At 39.6% G+C, this 16,017-nt stretch overlaps 1 long non-coding RNA gene across 1 annotated transcript; it reads right to left on the reverse strand.

Annotated features, from left to right (window-relative positions):
- Nucleotides 1-4,608: 4,608 nt before the first annotated feature.
- Nucleotides 4,609-14,937, reverse strand: LOC139178960 (uncharacterized). Its single transcript, XR_011563407.1, has 3 exons — nucleotides 14,563-14,937; nucleotides 9,069-9,166; nucleotides 4,609-4,813 (listed from the first exon to the last, which is right to left on the reverse strand). It is a non-coding gene; the product is annotated as an uncharacterized lncRNA (long non-coding RNA).
- Nucleotides 14,938-16,017: the final 1,080 nt, after the last annotated feature.

The raw sequence follows: 16,017 nt of genomic DNA on the forward strand, positions 1-16,017 counted from the left end.
GAGGGGTGGCAGGATAGATGGAGGGGGAGAAAACACTGTGAAAAGTTCTTCCTTGTCCTTAAAAAGATAGAAAATATTTCTAGGGCATAGTGTTCCATAGAACATGCTGAATGGACAGTCTTGTGAGACCCAGAGGCAAATTGGAGTTTTGCCCCCACTGGCCTGCCATTATGGATAATACCTCCTCTATCGATCTCCCCATCCCGACTTTCCACCCTTCCTCTCTCTTCTCGTAGTATCCCTGTCTGTTTTTGAACCTGTGCTACCATCTACTTCTTGGACTCTGCTTGTTTCTCTTTTTCTTCCTTCCTCCTGTATCCTCTAACTTAACTTCTATGCTTCAGTTTATCTCTCTTTCATTCATTTATATAATGCATTGGGACCACTTCCTCTGTCTTGCCTGTGTGTATGAGCCCCCCAAGCCCCCCAACCTGTCCTCAGTCATTGACTCACGGCGTTGACATCCTTTCCTACACACCTATGCCCACACGCTTCCTGTACGACATAGCTTCAACTGTTCCTTTGTTGGGGGTCCTCCTTTGCCAGCACTGACTCAGTGATGCTTCCTCTGCAATCGTGTGTTGATATCTGTTTGGATCAATGCCTTTTTAGTTTGACATGCAGACAAAGTACCACTCCAAGTTGTTCCTATGGAGCAGAGAGCAAGGATAATGTCCTGGGGAAAGAGAGACAATGCCACCTGACTCTAAACTCAGTAACACGACTCTTGATCCTCACTGATCTAATGAATCCTTACACGCACATGTAATCTTTTTAATGAGCTCTAGGTCATTCCCCACATTAAATGGTTTTGTTCAGGAATTTTTAGTTTGTGTTTACTATTTATTTATAAAAATCTAATTTTATTTAATGATCTATTCATTTACTTTTTTAAAAAAGATTTTTTTTTTTAAAGAACAGTTTTAGGTTCACAACAAAGTTAAGAGAAAGGTCCTGAGGTTTCCCATATACCCCTGCTCCCACACTTGTATAGATTCCTCCATTATCAGCATACTCCATCAAATATCTAACTTTTTAAGTTTCTGCTGCTGCTGCTGCTAAGTCACTTCAGTCGTGTCCGACTCTGTGAGACCCCATAGACGGCAGCCCAACAGGCTCCCCCGTCCCTGGGATTCTCCAGGCAAGAACAGTGGAGTGGGTTGCCTTTTAGGTTTCTAGTTGTATGTTTTTCCCAATTTGTTATGTGATTTATCTTCCAACCTAAAACCTTCTCCAGAAGGAGCTCGTTCCCTTTGTCTCTATTCTACAGTAGCAACCTTCGCCAGTAGCAATGTTTCCATTGTGTCAGTTCTCATGCTGCATTATAGTTATATGTTTACATGCATCACTTTCTCTTGAGGAAGAATTTTTATTTTGTTTCAGTCAGTTCCAAGAAAATTGTATAGCAACTACAGAACTGACCTTTCTACACATGTGGCAGAATTAGTCATGCCTGTTCTCAGGAAGCACCTAAATAAACAGAAATGGAAAAATCTTAGGTTCTACAGTGCACAGTCACATAACAAGAATTGCATAATCTGAAGTGGAGGTTCAGAAATAGAAGGATCACACAAGCAAAAATTTAAGTACCCAGAACGCTTAAAATGAGTCTGTGCAATGTCCCTTTGCTAAGGAGCATACTTTTGCTCTATATGGAAGCATAAGTTATATCTGGACACCTTCATGGCCACTCCCACAGAGGGTAGAAAAAAATCTTGGGAAACTCCTTTTCAGATTCTCTGATCTGGCTGGTTCCTTTCTCCATGCTGACTGCCCACCAGCAGCACCACTGTAGACACCCTACCTCCAATAAACAGAAAGGGACCCAAGGTGCTTTGTTCAGTCTGATGTAACTCTTTGTGGCTCTCCTATCATTTTGATGTTTGAGGAAGTTTGGACATGGGATTGGCCAGTGTCCATGAGTTTCTTCCTCAGTTCCTGAGGAAGATCTAGTCCTTTATAGACCAGGGTCTAAGATAGAATTTAATGAAGAAATTGGCCACAAAATCACAGTTTGATATTTTAAGTCCCATCCTAGTCACAGGTTCTGCCCACACTCAAGGAAAGGGAATTATAAAGGGAGTGTACACCAGGGTAGAAATCCTTCCTCATCAAAGTTTTACTTAAACTAAAAGTTTAACTAAACTAAAGTTAATGTTATTGTGTATGGCCTCCATTAACCAATAAAGGCTTAGTGATTTGTACTTGAGGCTATAGAAATGTACAAAATATAATTCATTCCCTGAAAGAATTAGTTGTAACCATGTAATAAAAGAACATTAGATTGAGGGAGGGGATTAAGATAATTTATACAAGTTGTATAATGCATACACATACTGTAAAAGGTAAGTATGGGAGATGTCAGTGCAGACTGGAGTAGTATAGAAAGTTTTCTGGCAAAGATAAGTCTAAATTATGGACAGAAGCAGACATTGATGCATGTAGCAATGTTATTCCTCTATTGGTTACTGTCTGTAGGTATTCTCTACAGATACCATGGAATAGGAAGAGTACGGAGAGTACAACAGAATTCATTTTCTTGAGGGAGCTATGGCTAGACAGTCTGGTGGAGAGCACAGATATGGAGGAAGGGATTGGCAGACAGTACAGGGACTGCTCTCCAAGGTTCTGAACCATAGTTTATTAATTCTCCTAAGACGTCTGCAAGGAGATCCAACCAGTCCATTCTGAAGGAGATCAGCCCTGGGATTTCTTTGGAGGGAATGATGCTGAAGCTGAAACTCCAGTACTTTGGCCACCTCATGCGAAGAGTTGATTCATTGGAAAAGACTCTGATGCTGGGAGGGATTGGGGGCAGGAGGAGAAGGGGACAACAGAGGATGAGATGGCTGGATGGCATCACCGACTCGATAGACGTGAGTCTGAGTGAACTCTGGGAGTTGGTGATGGACAGGGAGGCCTGGCGTGCTGTGATTCATGGGGTCGCAAAGAGTCGGACACGACTGAGAGACTGAACTGAACTGAACTGAAGACGTCTATGGGGTCGCACAGATTCGGACATGACTGAAGTGGCTTAGCAGTAGCAGCAACCTTGACTGGGGCTTCCCTGGTGGCTCAGTCAGTAAAGAATCCACCTGCAATGCAGGAGATGTGGGTTAGATTTCTGGGTTGGGAAGATCCCCTAGAGAAGGAAATGGCAACCCATTCCAGTATTCTTGCCTAGGAATTCCCATGGACAGAGAAGTCTAGTGGGCTACCCCCATGGAGTTGCAAGAGTTGGACAGGACTTAGCAACTAAACCACCACCCACCTAACCTTGGCTGATTGGTTCAAACTCTCAGGAATGCTGAACCACATATGGGCAGAGGTGTGGAAGGGGAAGAAGAGAAGTAGAAAGTAAGATAGTGTCCCAGTGGTACAACCATGGGAAACTGGCAATTTTCAAATAACTGCAGAGACAGAAGAGAGTCACAGATCATGTCAGGCAAAATAATGGATAACTGTATTTGGTTTCTATTGTTGTGTAACAAATTCCAACAAATTTGGTGGCTTACAAACAAAATAATTTATTATCTTTCAGTTTCTGTGGGTAAGCAGTCCAGGCATAGTTTAGTTAGGTCTTTTGTCAGTCTCATGAGGAAAAGATCAGGGTGTTAATTTTTTCATTCCTGTCTGGAGGTAAGAGTGTTCTTTCAAGCTTATGTGGTTGTTGGCAGAATTCAACCTTGTGGTTCCTTATGGTTGTAAGACTGAGCCTTACTCTTGTTGGCTCTTAGGCAGAGTACACTTTGAGACCTTAGAGGCCACCCACAATTACTTACCACACAATCTCTTTCATAAGTGCTTAAAATCTCTGTAACTTCAAAAAGGACCTACTCTCCTTTAAGAGTTCACCTAATTGGGTCAGGCCCACCCATAATCTCATTTTTTATTAAAGTCATCTTATTAGTAACTTAGGGCTTCCCTGATAGCCCAGTTGGTAAAGAATCAGCCTGCAATGCAGGAGACCCCAGTTTGATCCCTGGGTTGGGAAGATCTCCGGAAGAAGGGATAGGCTACCCACTCCAGTATTCTTGGGCTTCCCTTGTGGCTCAACTGGTAAGGAATCTGCCTGCAGTGCAGGAGACCTGAGTTTGATCCCTGCGTTGGGAGGATCCCTTGGAGAAGAGAAAGGCTACCCATTCTGGTATGCTGGCCTGGAGAATTGCATGAACTGTTCAGTCCATGGAGTTGCAAAGAATCGGACACAACGGAGCAACTTTCACTCACTCAATCATTAGTAACTTAATTATAGGAGTGGTATCTTGTCATATTCATAGGTTCTGCATCCACTCAAGGGGAAGGAATTATGCAGGGAGTGCACACCAGGCTGTGGAATTTGGGGGGCCATTTTAGAATTCTGCCTACTACAATAAACAAAGGGAAGATAAACTTGTATAACAGCTTCTTTATTAAAATGCTTTTGACTGCAAATAGCTGTATGAATTCTAAATAACTTAGGCTAAAAAATAATTAATTAGACACATACTAGGCCATCTTTGGAGAAGGCAATGGCAACCCACTCCATTACTCTTGCCTGGCAAATCCCATGGACTTTGGGAAAAACCCTCTTCAGAGGGAAGAACCTGTGAGTGCTCAATAAATATTCACTGTGACATTTAGGCCATTTTTTTATTTTTCATAACTGAGAGTCCAAGAATCTCTTAGTTAAATGTGGAATCATCCCAGTAACATTCTTCCTCTTTGGGCTCTGTTCCTGTTAGTTCTTTGAAGCACAAACAAAATAGACTCATCAATTATAATTAGTTTTAAATTTCTTTCCAAATGGGCATCAAAGAGAAAAGCCACCGAGCTATAAAAAAAAAAGAAGTGATACAGAATTAGTGACAGGTTGGGCCTTGGGGAATCCCTGGGAGTCCAACAATGCAAGACACTGGTCTTAATTAACAGAAGTGAATCATACACAGGCATACACAGAGTTTAGTTATGCCTTCCATTCCCTTGTTAAGTTAAAAATTACTGGACATGAGTATGTGTGTGTGGGAGTGATGCTGGTGACACAGTGAGCTGGAGGGGGCAATGATAGATGACCATTCTTATATCGCTTTTTTGGCCTCAGTAATCTTTCTGGGCTGGTAGTCTTTTGACTCACAGCTGTATTCTGCTAGTTGGTTATGCCAGATATCTTTTTTGTAAGTGAAAAACAAAATGAAAAATAAATGCAATATATCTGTTTGGTATTGTTTAAAGACACAGTCATAAGGATACTTTTTAAATGTAATGTTGTCCTCAGGCTCTGCATGGTCCCAAAAGTCTGCTGTGTTGAAGATGTGTATAAAACCTGAAGGTGATATTGCAGATTGAAAAAAGATTTTTGCCAAGGCAATAAACATATGATGCTTTAGTGTCCTTCACATTATCAATCCTTTGTATTAATGCCCATTCCTTCACCTCCTCTCTTGACTCCCTGTGATACAGGTTTTGAATCACTTCTTCTCTTGAGGTGTTTTTTTGTGGTTTTAAGGGTAATGATTTGGTATTTTTCCATTTCTCTCTTCAATGTTCATTCTTGCAATTTTTGAGTCACTTTTTTTTTTCTTTTTTTAACCATAACAACCATTATCTCAAGGTCTATTGAAGAGAAAAATTATCTTGGTAACTAAATAGCAATAAACTGGTAGTAATTTCAGAGGAATTTGCGTTTAAAAGAGGAAGTTTAAACAACTTTTGACAGAGAAGGCAATGGCACCCCACTCCAGTACTCTTGCCTGGAAAATCCCATGGGCGGAGGAGCCTGGTAGGCTGCAGTCCATGGGGTCGCTAAGAATCGGACATGACTGAGAGACTTCACTTTCACTTTTCACTTTCATGCATTGGAGAAGGAAATGGCAATCCACTCCAGTGTTCTTGCCTGGAGAATCCCAGGGACGGGGGAGACTGGTGGGCTGCCGTCTCTGGGATCCCACAGAGTTGGACACGACTGAAGTGATATAGCAGTAGCAGCAAACAACTTTTGAATAGGGGAACTTTCTTGAACAATCAGTAGGTTTCACAGATGAGGAAGTGGGCTCAAAAGTGGTCAGGAATTAGCCCAGTTAGTAAAGGATGCAGGTGAGATTTGTCTTCCTCCAAAATCTGATCCAATTTTACTGCCTAGCAATGCTGACCACAAAAGAAAGAGTTTCTTACAGAGGGAATTCCTGATAATGAGAATAATGAAATTACAGAGTTGTGAGGTCTTGCAGAGAACTCCCAGACTTCACTGTGTTCATTTACTCTGCTCAAGGAAAACCTTACTGCCCAGAAAAACTTTGGTGAAAAGGAAACCCTGTTTCTTCTCTTTGTGAAGGTGGGCTCATTGAGGGGGAAAAAAGTAGAGCAGTGAGTGGGAAGCAGAGGAGCATCAGTTCTGTGTTCTCCTCAGGTCTTCAGTTTCTCCCTGCACTCATGCACAGGTCTGTCTTCACCACAGCCTGGACAGAGTGTCTGGTCATGCTCAGAATGGGAGAGCATAGAATATTTCACCAGCAGTTAGTTCTTTGAAGGATGTAGAATCATCTTAACCTGCCCACGAGTGTGTTGGGGTCAGTAGGGATTTGGGGGAATGAAGTTATATGAAAAGTGAAAGTGAAAGTTGCTTAGTCATATCTGACTCTTTGAAACCCTATGGACTGTAGCCCACCAGGCTCCTCTGTCCACGGATTTCTCCAGGCAAGAATGCTGGAATGGGTTCCCATGCCCTCCTCCAAGGGATCTTCCCAACACAGGGACCGAACCCAGGTCTCCCGCATTGCAGGGAGTTTGTTTACCATCTAAGCCACCAGGGAAACCTCATGAAGCTCTGTGTACAATGCTTAAGATGGAAGCCTGGTATCAGTCACACCCAGGTTTGAAGCCTGATTTTGGTGTTTATTAACTATGGGACTTCACACAAGTTAATTACCATCTTCACTTATAACATGAGATAGCATCAGGGCCTACATCATGGGCTTTTGAGTGGATCAAATGACATAATGAACATAGCATGTCTGACACAGAGGATGTGTTCAATAAATCTTAGCAAATTTAAAATTGCTAATTTAAATAATTCCTGTATGAGCTCCATGTAATTGTTCCTTTCAGTCATAGCACTAACTGTGTGAAGGGCTTCCCTGGTGACTTAGCTGGTAAAAAATCTGCCTGCAGTACAGGAGGCCTGGGTTTGATTCCTGGGTTGGGAAGATCTCCTGGAGAAGGGTGTGGGAACCCATTCCAGCATTCTTGCCTAGAGGATTCCATGGACAGAGGAGCCTGGCGGGCTACAGTCCATAGGGTTTCAAAGAGTCAGATATGACTAAGCAACTTTCACTTTCGCTTTTCATATAGCTTCATCCCTCAATCCCTACTGACCCCAACCACACTCGTGGGCGGGTTAACAGTGATTCTACATCCCTCAGAGAACTAACTGGTGAGTTATTCTATGCTCTCCCATTCTGAGCATGACCAGACACTCTGTCCAGGCTGTGGTGAAGACAGACCTATGCATGAGTGCAGGGAGAAACTGAAGACCTGAGGAGAGCACAGAACTGATGCTCCTCTGCTTCCCACTCACTGCTCTACTTTTTTCCCCCTCAATGAGCCCACCTTCACAAAGAGAAGAAACAGGGTTTCCTTTTTACCAAAGTTTTTTCTGGGCAGTAAGGTTTTCCTTGAGCAGAGTAAATGAACACAGTGAAGTCTGGGAGTTCTCTGCAAGACCTCACAACTCTGTAATTTCATTATTCTCATTATCAGGAATTCCCTCTGTAAGAAACTCTTTCTTTTGTGGTCAGCATTGCTAGGCAGTAAAATTGGATCAGATTTTGGAGGAAGACAAATCTCACCTGCATCCTCTACTAACTGGGCTAATTCCTGACCACTTTTGAGCCCACTTCCTCATCTGTGAAACCTACTGATTGTTCAAGAAAGTTCCCCTATTCAAAAGTTGTTTAAACTTCCTCTTTTAAACGCAAATTCCTTTGAAATTACTACCAGTTTGTTGCTATTTAGTTACCAAGATAATTTTTCTCTTCAATAGACCTTGAAATAATGATTGTTATGGTAAAAAAACAAAAGCAGAACACCTAATTGTGTGGCCTGCTACTAAATGACATGCCCTGATGAAAGAGAGAGAAGAAGAAGGGATGTGTGTGAGGGAGAGAGGTAAACCTGGCCAAATGACCCCAAAGCTAACATCATCAGTAGCCTGGGAAGAGATATCCTCTTGGACTATAACCTGCGAGTCAAGGCCTCCTGAGCTCTGCTCTGGGGAGGTGAAGGTGCCGTTTCTTGCAGTCCTGGATATGTGCTTTGTTGCAGGCCCCCCACTTTGCTTGTCTTTGCAGGGCTGTCACCGGGTGATTCATAACTCAGTATTAACTGCAGACGAGGGAGGAGTGAATAGGGGAATTTTTTTCATGTGACATAAAGTAACCAGCATCAGGGCTTTTCCACAGAAGCATTAATTACCCTTGTCAGTCTAACCAAGAACAGATTTTAACTTCAACCAAGGACCATGGTATTTCATTGGCACCCAGCAAATGTGCAATGAAGGCTTTGCTCTTCATCCATGAGTATAATAAGGTTAAAGTCTCTTGTGATTTATGATATTCCCCCTTTCTGTTTAAACGAGTATGGTACCTATTAATAATAAGCACACAATTCCAGAATGTGAGACAAGACAGGCGGAAGGTTATTGGTGACGAGACCAGGTTATCAGTGTGGAAATGAAGTTTTTTCCGACTTCTCTATTCATTGGTTTTCTTACCCTTTTTCTTATTTTATTATTCCCTTTACTGATTGTGGAAACTAATTGAATATTAGAATTAGAAAGAGCCCAAGAGATCATCTAATCTAGTTTAAGGAAAAATTGTGAAAGACTAAAATTTGATGAGTGTCCTGTTTGATTCTTATCTTTGATGAGAATATTTTACGACTCTACCAAGATAAAAGTTAATTTATAAAAAACTGATAGTAGTGCAAATAATAGCGATTTATAGAAATGCATGTGGTAGAGTCCAGTTAGTTTTCGCTCTATGGATATAGATTAGTTTTACTAGTTTTGCGTTTGTAAATTCAGCATTCCTTACCTGACTCCAATTATGTGGCACCTTGCATTCTGTTTTTAACCAGTTGTGGTATCTTCTTGGTTCCCTCATCAAAATCTTGGCCTGTGTTGATTTTACATCTGTACAACAAATATGATTGTCTTTTTTAAAATGATGCCTTAACATTACAGATAATGAAAAAAAGAGAGAGAGGAAGTAAATTACACAAATTTTTTGTCATTGTTGAACTCAAATCCATATCTCTTGACCTTGATTCCAGAAACTGAAACTGACACCATGAACTCTTCCCCAATCTAATTGCCTGTATTCTATACTTCCTCATGTTTTCTTGACCCTTTGAAATCAGACCACATCTCCAGAGCACAATAATTGATAGCTTCGATATCTACTTGGTATGTTTCCTTCTGCCCCCTCCCCCTATAAGATATGTAGCAATTACTTTGCAAAAGGTAGGGAAGGTGTTAACTATGGTGTATGCTCTGAGGAGCTACCGAGATCCTCTCTGCTTCCTTCTCCACACTCCTTTTCCCTGACTGTTCAAAACGCATCCTCTCATCTGACCCTCACTGACACTTGGGTGAATACTAACACAGCATCATTTATTTGACCAGAAGGAACTGATCCTAAATAAAACCCAAATATACTTAGAGGAGTAAATATAGTATTTCACACAAATGAGTTGATTGAATTATTTCCAGTTTGCACTCTAGATGAAGGACGGTTGACAGAAGACTGGTTTAAAGGCTGTGGACATTTGGTCTTTGGTGGGGAGAGGCTTATTCTGTCACACTCATCATTGATCTGTTTCTGTAGTTCTGGGATTTGAAGGAACTGATTTCTACTCTTAAGTGCTTGACTCCTGAATCATTGTGCCCCTACTTTATGTGTTCTTCTCTTTTCACACAGGATAAACTTAGTGGCGAGAAGTTTCCTATGACTGAAGGTGATGACCGTGGGAACCTCTGAAATCTGTATCAGAGAATTCCAAATTAGTTTGCAAAGTCATATTTTTCTACAGCTTACTGGAGTTATATGTTTTATGCCTTTCTCTCTTTTAACCTATTCAGCATTAATGCCTTCTTAAACTGATTTGTTTACCTCTGGTGCCCTCCTATAAAGCTATCTTCTCCTCTAAGCTTTCCTGATGGGCCTCATGATAATACATCACCATTCCTCTAGACAACCCCAGGTTTTTATCTAGTCACTAGAGACAGGTATCTACCAGATTACTTAAACTCAGTTATAATCATCTCTTTTCATATATAGGCAAGTACTAATGAAGTTTCACATACTGCGGTATTATACAGTATGTTATGGAGGTTCATAATTTGTGCAGACCCTTGGTCTCTGGATATTGTTATATTCTAGTGAATACCCACTTTTCTATATCACAGGGGCATCCTTAAATTTCTTACTTAACTTCTTTCCACCTCTTCTTTTTCCTTATTTCTTTTTCTTTTTTTCCCCCTTTTCTCCTCCCTTCTTTCTTCCCTAAGTACTTACTAAGTTCCCAATATGTGTCTAGTACTTTGCTAGACACTATGGAATATGCTATATCATCCAAATTAAACATTTTTCAAGTCAAAGTTTTAGAGATTATACAAGCTTAGAATGTATAAAAGCCATTTTGCCTGGAGATGATTTTCATTTGTTCTTGTAGGGAGACATGAAGAATATCTTTTGAAATTTCTACCATTTAGAAAATGTAGACAGAAAGGCCAACTTTAGGTTGGGTCATGACAAAATTTAAACTTTCAGCATGGTTAATGAGTACTTGTTTTGGTAGATATATTTAAAATATCAATAACTATGAAGATAATAACAGTTATATACATTCAGAGCATTTTCTATTTCGGTCCTCTGTAAGGTACTTTATATATGGTTGGCATGATCAAACTTTGTCTGGGACCCAGAGCTAAAGTCCTTAACTAAGCAAAAAGAAATCATATGCAATGATTGAAGCAAGAAATTCAATTGAACAGGTACTTCTAATTGATTAGATTCTACACTTGAGACAGAACCTCTAAAATAGTTATTTTATTAAATGAGGTATTTTTCAAGCCAGGACTCAAATTGACCAATATTAGTTCTGTTGAACTCTTCCTTTTTCATTCTGGATAACTCAATAGTACTACAGATTAACCTTTGGAAAAGTGTCCTTGAATTTTATGTTTGTGTGAAATTCCCCTTTATTAAACTGTTTCATGTGATAAGATGTAAGGATGAATCCTGCTGGATATGGAGAAATTGGAACCCTCACACATTGCTGGTGTGAGTGTAAAATAGTGCATTTGGGAAACAGCTTTGGCAGTTCCTTAAATGTTAAAGATAGATTTACCATATGACTCAGCAGTTCTACACCAGATTTACCATATAACTCAACAATTCTACACCTAAGTCTAAATCCAGAGAAATGAAAATATATGCTTATACAAAATTCTTAAAGATGAATGTTCATAGTGGCTTATTTATAATAGCCCCAAAGTGGGGGCAACCCAAATATCTATCTACTGATTATTGGATAAATAAAATGGAGTATGTTCATGTAATGGAATACTGACAGTCAAAAAGGAATGAATCTTTGTTGCATGCTGCTAAGTTGCTTTAGTCAAGTCCGACTCTGTGCCACCCATAGACGGCAGCCCACCAGGCTCCCCAGCCCCTGGGATTCTCCAGGCAAGAACACTGGAGTGGGTTGCCATTTTCTTCTCCAGTGCATGAAAGTGAAAGTGAAGTCGCTCAGTCATGTCTGACTCCTACCGACCCCATGGACTGCAGCCTACCAGGCTCCTCCATCCATGGGATTTTCCAGGCAAGGGTACTGGAGTGGGGTGCCATTGCTTGTTACATGCTGCTGCTGCTGCTGCTGCTAAGTCGCTTCAGTCGTGTCCAACTCTGTGCGATCCCATAGACGGCAGGCAGCCCACCAGGCTCCGCCGACCCTGTTACATGCTACAATATGAATAAACCTTGAAAATATTATACTAAGTGAAAGAAGCCAATCACAAAAGGCTGCATATTGTATGATTCCATTATATGAAATTTCCCAAGGAGGCAAATCCGTAGAAAAAGAAGATAAATTAGTGGTTGCCAAGGACTGGAGTTGGGGGTAAATGGGTGATTGCTAACTGGTAAGAAGTTTCTTTGGGGGCTAATGAAAACGTTCTGGGATTAGATTGTGTGTGGTTCTGTGAATATAATAAAACCACAAGAATTTTGTACTTTATGTGTTTAAATAGTGAATTTTATGGTATGTGAATTATATCTCCACAAAACTGTTTTTTAAAAAAATAACTTTCAGGATAATATGCATAAATGTAAAAAAAAAAAAAAAGGATCTATAGTACATAGATTTCCTTCTATACCAAGAATAGTACCAATATATGTGAGGAAACTGAATAAATATTATTTATCTGGCTAGCTAGAAGTCTGGAAGTTTGAAGTCTTCTGAATTCTAGGCAGTTATTTCAAGGAGAGATTGGGAGAGTCAGTAAAAGCTGTGGAGGTTACTTCTACCACTAAGGGTTACTGGCTGTGGCTGCTGGATTCTATTTTCTGTTCTTTGAGAAATGACAGTAATGATGTCCCATGGTGGGGCATGGGGTGTGTGTGAGGCAGAGAGAGACTGAGAAAGAGAGACAGCCTGACACATAGGGGTACATTATTATTTTATTATGAATGTTATCATTACCTTAATCTAGGAGAGCACAGCTTCTGTGCCTGGTGTAACATCTAGGACTTGAATTTAGCATAGGGAATATGTTAAAATAGCCACAGAGACCCTTGCCCCTCAGCTCTTGCATATCTAAAAATAATTTTCTTGTTTGTCTCAGCAAATTATCATTTTAGTGAAATAATTTTTTTCTTTCTGAATTTTCAAAGTGTACATTTTTACCCTACAATATTTTCTATGAAAGGACTTTTTAAGGAATACCTATTTTTAAAAATTGAGGGCTACTGAGATGAAGTGGAAAATTAACTGGAAGCTATGTGAATTTAAAATCAACCAAATTTCGTTATTTTTAAGAGTGAAAGAATTATCAGTTTAAAGACAAAGAACAAGGTTCTAATTAGTTAATGAATCAATGGCAGAAGTATCTCTCTGAGGTGAAGAGATTTTAAGAACTCAGTGAAGGAGCCAGGTGTAAAAACAGAGAGAAATTTGAGGTTAAAAATTACAGAGAGAAAGGTAGAAAATAACACCAATGCTCCCCAAAATTCAGTGTTAAAAAGCTAGCACATTTAATGAAACTTTTAATTAGCTTAAAGTTTAAAAAGTACTAATATTTGAGGCATAAATGGGTTTAAAAACTTTGTTTTTCAAAGAGAAATCAAATCTTTATTCAAGAATGTGGTATGTATTGTAACATATTTTTAGAAACAACTAGTCACAAGTGGAATTATCGTATGTTTTCTACATCAGAAGTTTAAATAATTTTCTACTTTAAAATTGTAAGAAAAACACATTTTTGTATTATAATATTCCTAAAATTAAAAAAAAAAAGTTGTTTTGAGAAATGGTAGAATTTTTTTTTCTTTTTTCTTTGTTTTCTGAAAGCCTTAGTCGTGTCTAACTCTTTGCGACCCCATGGACTATATGCTGCCAGTCTCCTCTGTCCATGGAATTCTCCAGGCAAGAATACTGGAGTGGGTTGCCATTCCCTTCTCCACGGGATCTTCCTGACTCAGGGAAGCTGCTATCAAATCAGAGTGCTATTCAGTGACATCAGACAATTAAGAAAATTGGTAAATGTTGTGCTACATTATGGCTACAGAATGGAAGTTTCCTATAATAAATCTAGACTTCATTATACAAAGAAGTGTACTAGAAATATGGACCTTTACAAGTCAGGAAGCTAAATTGTGTTACCACCTATGGCGGCGCATCAGTATTCACTTAATAGCAAAACACTGAAGTCCATTAATATTCTGAACCATATAGAATTAGAATTGTCTAATAAATGTGGCTATTTAATTTAATTGCAATAAAGTAAAATAAAACATGTAGTTCCCCAGTCATATCACCCACGTATGGCTAGTGGGTATTGGATTTTACTGCTTGGATACAGAATATTTATATCATCTCAGAAGGATAGTTGGATAGTTCTAATAAACAAAGCTACCAAAAAGATATTTGTCTTTGTTAATGGACTGGCTTTATATCTAAGTTGATTGATTGAGGTTAATCATAAGGCACAATTTTGACACCAACCTAGGGCTTTAATTTCACATAGAATTTTCTCTTTAGAGGCCATAGAAATGTCCTTAAGCATATCCAGAAGCATGACAGATGTGTTAGTAGACCCAGGTACTAGAAGAGAGAGTATAAAATAATTATTCGATTATTCATTCATTCATCAAGTACTCATTGAGCACCTGCTATGTTCTGAGCATATGTTCACTCATGCTAGATCCACTGGTACAAAGAGGAAGATATTGCTCTTGGCCTAAAGAAACTATATCAGACAGAATTAAGTTAGGCTATTATGGGGAGCTCAGAGAGTAAAGAATCTACCTGCAATGTCGGAGACCTGGGTTCGATCCCTGGATTGGGAAGATCCTCTGGAGGAGGGCATGGGAACCCAACCGAGTATTCCTGCCTGGAGAATTCCCATGGAGAGAGGAGCCTGGTGGGCTGCAGTCCATGAGGTCTCAGAGTCTGACAGCACTGAACAACAAAGCACACAGCACACGTTATGGGGCTGGCAATACAAGTAGTTCTTCGGGAACACTGTGGAAGGAACTGGGTAACAAAGAGAAATTATTGTGAGGCCTACTTTAATCTTTTTTTTTAAGTGGTTTGTGACACTTAAAAAGAAGGTTGGTTCCATGTCAGTGAGGAAAAGGATTGCATGGACTATTTCTCTTTTATCCCTTACAGAATCTAACATAATCCTAAATTCATGAGTTGATCAGTACATCAATTGAATAATTTAGCAAGCACCAAACCCTTAACGTTTTTTAGAGGACTTTTCTTAAAGTAGCTGTCTCTTAAAAATAAATTTTGAAAAAAAAGACAACCAACCAGTCAAAGTAAGAACATATCAGGATGAATCCTAAAAATGCAGGTTAGTTGTGTGAAGAGCAATTAAGAAAAATATAATTTTTTTAAACATTAATGTATTTTAAATTTACCCTGATTTAATATCAACCAAAAGGGCCTTATAGACATCAACTACAGAGATTTCTTTTTTTCCACCTAATTTATGATGTACTGTAGATGATTGACAGGGACTATAATAAGAGGTCTGAGCACTACCTACTGGGTTGGAAGTAGTCTGGACTTGGTAATACTGAGACCCTGCTAAGAGAGAATAAGAGTCAGGAACCAGGACGATGTGCCAGTTGTGGTGAACAGTAGGGTGGGCATCAGCTCTCCTGAACATATTTATGGTTTGAGCAGTTCCAAACAATCATTTTATTCTTATAGTTACCACCAGATGGACTGTCCAGTTCCTCCTACTTGATATTAAACAACATGTCTAATAAATATTCAATGCTTAGCACATGCAAACTGCACTTGTTGAGCCTCTCTAACAGCCACTAATGAGGACATTAGCTTTCAATTAACTGTGTAAAGCTTTGGGTTTGGACTAGAACATTCATTCAGCACAGGCATCAATTTGTAGATCATTATAGGATATTAGTTGGTTGCTTGACAACCACATGGCCTAGCAGATTTTAGGCTGAGTTCCAATGATAAGCCAGGATTTCAACTCTTAAATTGGGCCGTATTATCTCTTCCACCTGGACTATTATAAAAACTCTTTGAGTCTTACCTGGCAAAGATTTAGGGGAAGCAGCTGCTAAGTTCAAAAATGAAATAAAGTATGAAAAAGTAGAATATTTATCTTGCATGCACAGGTAGAAATGTTAGCATAGCTTGAGACCAGTGACAATTTCAGCCAAACTGCTAAGAGGACTGCCACGGGATATAAGATACAATTTCACAGTTTAATTTTAGTGTCTT

This window comes from Bos indicus, chromosome 1 (assembly GCF_029378745.1).
Source record: "Bos indicus isolate NIAB-ARS_2022 breed Sahiwal x Tharparkar chromosome 1, NIAB-ARS_B.indTharparkar_mat_pri_1.0, whole genome shotgun sequence".
NCBI classification, from domain to species: domain Eukaryota; kingdom Metazoa; phylum Chordata; class Mammalia; order Artiodactyla; family Bovidae; genus Bos; species Bos indicus.